This window comes from Aythya ferina (genome assembly GCF_964211825.1).
Source record: "Aythya ferina genome assembly, chromosome: 1".
NCBI classification, from domain to species: domain Eukaryota; kingdom Metazoa; phylum Chordata; class Aves; order Anseriformes; family Anatidae; genus Aythya; species Aythya ferina.
In genome coordinates this window covers 93,277,564-93,282,253 of record NC_140296.1, presented here as the reverse complement: position 1 = coordinate 93,282,253, position 4,690 = coordinate 93,277,564, and positions in this window count along the sequence as shown.

Sequence of the window (4,690 nt, the reverse complement as noted above, 5' to 3'; positions counted from 1 at the left end):
GTGATGAATGTGCCTTCCCAAACAGTACAGGGAAGGAATCTAAAGCAAGGAAAGTTCTTCAGTGAAAACTTCATGAACTGTGAAGCTTTAGGAGAAACCCTAGACTGATTGAATATTTGGTTATCTGAATAATGAGTATGTCAGTGAGTGAAACTTCTTAAAATTTGGTAGCTGTGCATCATTTAGAGATTATTTACATGTACACCAGTGAGAATTTTGTGGAAGGTTTTTAAGTGTAAAAAATCTGAATGACCTACTTTAATGGGTGGCATGAGTCTGCCAGAAGAATCAGTGAAAAGTATTGTTAACCCAAACTTTACAGCCAAAAATATCTAGAGAAAGCAAATGTTTCATACCTCTCTCTGACACAGGTTACAGCCATTTCACCTGTGATACACCATCACGCACAGGTCTTACTATGTTCATGAAAAAGCTGAGAGAGTCATCCTAGGTTTCCTAGCAAATCAGGAGCAAGCACTGTCTTAACACTAATCTACTTACAGTAGGAAAAACATTAGAGTTAATACAACAAATCTCCTGTGTTAACTCACTGACTTTCTTTAAGTTCACGTTCATGAGCTTAAAGAATGATCGCTCCTGTGCTCCTAGCAGCAAAGATCCCCAGCTTCAAGCCATCCAGCATTGATGAAGGACTTCACCATACTGCTGTCTCTCCCACTTCCTTTCACATCTCCATTTCCACTCTCCAGCCAGCTAGTCTAGAGGACTAGGGTGTATAAACCTTAAAGAAAAAATAAAATGAGGAGAGAAGACTACCATGAAGAGGGCTGAAAGGGAATGAAAAGTTCATCACATCCATTTCCTTTTGCCAATGCTTGATTAGCTCAATCTCTATACATCTGATTGGCATTTGTTTGACCTTGTATATGTTGATGCTCCCTCCCAGCAAAGATGATGATTTTCCCTTTCCTATGCTTTTCAGTACATTGCGTATAAACTCTCTGGACTCCTAGTGCATGTTCATAAAGTGAACAATATCCCAGAAGGATACTGATTTAAACCTTTGGGTGTTACAGCAATAATAATGGGTAAAATCTTAACTAGAGCAGTTTGCATTACTTCAATAACTCATGATAGTGAGAAAATTAGCATATGTCACTATCATCAAACGACAAGACCTTTGCTCTTTATTACAAAAGATTATTTACACCTCCTCATTGTTGGTCTGCCTTGTGATTTCCATGCCCATGAGCAGGGAAAGGGGGTCCCAAGTGAGGCTGGTCAGAGCCATTCTGCTCTGTTAGTGCCCTCAGGGCCCTGATGTCTACCCTTGAAAGAAGTAACCAATTCATATAGTGATAGAATCTGGTATGCCTTGGAAAGTTATATCCCACCTTCTCAGACGCCTTCGTGTAACAGGCTTTAAAACCAGTTATATTTACACTTTATCTGCATTATTTCTGCATAAGAAAAAAAAAAAAAAAAAAAAAAGCATAAAGCAATATAAACTGGAAAAATGTGAATGTGAATGTGCATTGCCCTTCAGATGGGATATGCTCATTATCAGGTGAAACACATTGTAGGGATATCTGATTTCAATTTTGTATTGAGTAGAGCTGTTAAGAAAGCTACATTATCTGTAATTTGATAGAAAATACAAACACAGCAGGCTTCCAGTATCTGAGTTAGTTTTGAACTACTTTGTCCAGTGTACCTCTCTTTAATTTAAAACTAAACACAAGTGTAAGAGAAGATTAAGAAATAGAAAAATAATACTACACAGCCAAGCAGATAGTTTGATTGGATCTGTTGCAGGTATGCAAGCAGAAGAAACTGAGTCCTTGGACACTTCCTTGTTTCTTCAAAAATAACATAATGATTTGATACATTTGTTCCATTTGAATATGTGGGATGCTTACTAGCACTGTATTTGATTAGGATTGAAGCCCAAGTTGTATTTACAAGAATGAGATAACATGGACATTTTGATATGGTGGTAAGTGTTAGTATATATATGAAATACATGTATATATATATAAATTGTACTCTAATGTCTTAACAATGCATAGAAATGGCTTAAAATACAGACAGGTGAACTGGGTAAAACAAGGTATAGATAAGGCTTGTTCAAGATGACTCCTTGTGTTTTTCATCCAGGTGACACTTATGGAGACAATGTCACCCTGCCAGACCAGCTCAGATTGATTTGTAGTATATGTAACACTGATATTTTCTATTTTCCATTGTGAGTACAAGGCGCAAAACAACTGATTTTGTCCAGTTCATGCATGTTGACATGACTCCATTTTTGTGACAATCACAGAGAAATATCCAAGGGAGTGGAGTGGTCAAGGGCAAAGAGGGGTCTTGGGTGATGTGTGAGAAGCAAGCTGAAAGGGAGATATTGAGCAATCTATGAAGTTTTCCAAGGACTCTGTCTGCCTTTTTCTGTCTTCCACCTCTCATGAAATTCCTCTGCCTCTCTCCACGAACACCACAGAGCACTTCAGCCCAGAGATGCCCAAACAGCTTGCAGTACTGCTTTCTTGCCACATCTGAGCCCAGGAGACAGGGAACAAAGGATAAGGAGGAGAGCAGTCCAGATTCAGGACTCCCTTCACCCACTGGTCCTTGTATTGAACACTAGGCAAGGATGTACACCTTGTGTTTTTCTTTTCCTATGCTCTCAGTGTTAGCAGTATGAAATGATAGGAGGGCTGCAGAGCAGGGCCAGGCACTCATTTCTCCCAGAAAACACCTACTTTGGTAATTTGTCATCATGTGGAGCTACCTCCTGCCTCTGTCTTCTGCCCAGCCATGGGGAGATAAAGAAACAGCTCTGATTTTAGCAATAATATTATCTCTGACCCCCTGCTTACATAAAGCTGTTGCTTTCTGTAATAATTCTAGTGTGAAAACTTAGAAATAAGCACAGGTGGCAAATGGTGATGGAGCCCTATCTCAGGCCCATCTGGTGGCCACTGCCTTTGACCTTGACTTTGTTCCCATCACTGACAAACATTTAGGTATCTCTTTGAATGAATAGGATTGAGGTAAAATTACTTTCCTCCCTTTTCCCCTCTGCCCTGACATTTTATATGTGTGTGTGTGTGTACACAGTCACATATATATGATACTCTTTACAAAAGAAAACGCAGCAGTGATTGTTAAGAAGGAGTAATAATTTTAATTATTCCCTGTTTCACGTTTTGCTGAATTCCTATATCACCCTGAAGTACATTTAATTATCTTAGTATATATCCAGAAAGAACTTTTACATTCTTTCCACATAGTGAACAAAACTTATTTTTAAAATAAAAAACTTATTTTAAAAATGTAAAGGGTATTAATGAGAACTTTGAGTGAGATACATGCTGTGTATTCTGAGAAAGTTATGAAAAGAGACAAAACAAAGCCTGTGGTGCCTGAATGGAGTAAGGCATGATGGAGGCTTTTTGTGTTTGCAGAAGTAAACACTAAATGGAATCCATAGTCACTGGATATATAATAGGGAAATAGTGGAATTGCAAATTATTAGGGGAGCTAGAAATTTCTGGTGGGTAGGCACAGCATCTCAAAATGAAGTTCTCTATGAAAACAATTATCAGCTTGAATTTTCAGCGTTCAATACACAGAGTAGCTGTTTTGCAGTCTACTGTGCAAAAAGTGAAAGCTGATGATCCGTACCATCACTGAATTGCAAATAGGAGGGTTGTTACAAAGATAGAAAAAGCTGTCACTTAAAATAATATCTTCAGCCCAAGTCATGTTTTTTTGGTGTTTTTTTTTTTTTCTTTGTTTGTTTTTATTTTGTTTTTTAGTTGGTTTTGGTTTGGATTAGTTTGGTTTTTTTTCACCCCAATAAAATTGTAAGGAATTCAAACCTATCCCCAAGGGGGACTGCGTAATAGGCAGAAACGTTCACGAGAAGATAGAAAATGTTCTGGGTTTTTATTAGATCAAACTTTTGGATCTCAAAGTAATCCTGAACATACCATCCATTTCAATTAGCTATAGTGATTAAATCATTGAATTAATGCATCAGACTGAATATGCTTAAAGTTTAAAGCAGTGGTAGAGGTGGTAGGAGGTTAAGTATTGAAAACTCAAGTATTTCAAAGCAAGATAAAAATGATACCAAAAATTAAGCAGCAACATAACTTCACCAAGAGCTAAAATACTGACAAAAGAGCAAAATGCTTATGGCATGACAATGAAGCAAAGGAGACATATCATCATCAGGTCCAGAGGAGGGCCACAAAGATGATCAAGGGGCAGGAGCACCTCTCCTATGTAGAAAGGCTGAGAGAGCTGGGACTGTTCAGCCTATAGAAAAGAAGGCTCCGGGGAGACTGCACTGCAACCTTTCAGTACTTGAAGGAGACTTATAAAAAAGATGGGGAGCAACTGCTTGCTCAATCGGATAATGACAGGATGAGGTGGAATGGTTTTAAAATAAAAGAGGGGAGATTTAGATTAGATATAAGGAGGAAATTCTTCACTCAGAGGGTGGTGAGGCACTGGCACAGGATGCCCAGAGAAGTTGTGGATGTTCCATCCCTGGAGGTGCTCAAGGCCAGGCTGGATGGGGCTTTGGGCAACCTGGTCTAGTGGGAGGTGTCCCTGCCCATGGCAGGGGGGTTGGAAGTAGATGGTCTTTGAGCTCCCTTCCAACCCGAGCCATTCTATGATTTTATGATTCATTGTAATCAAAATGCAGCCACCATAG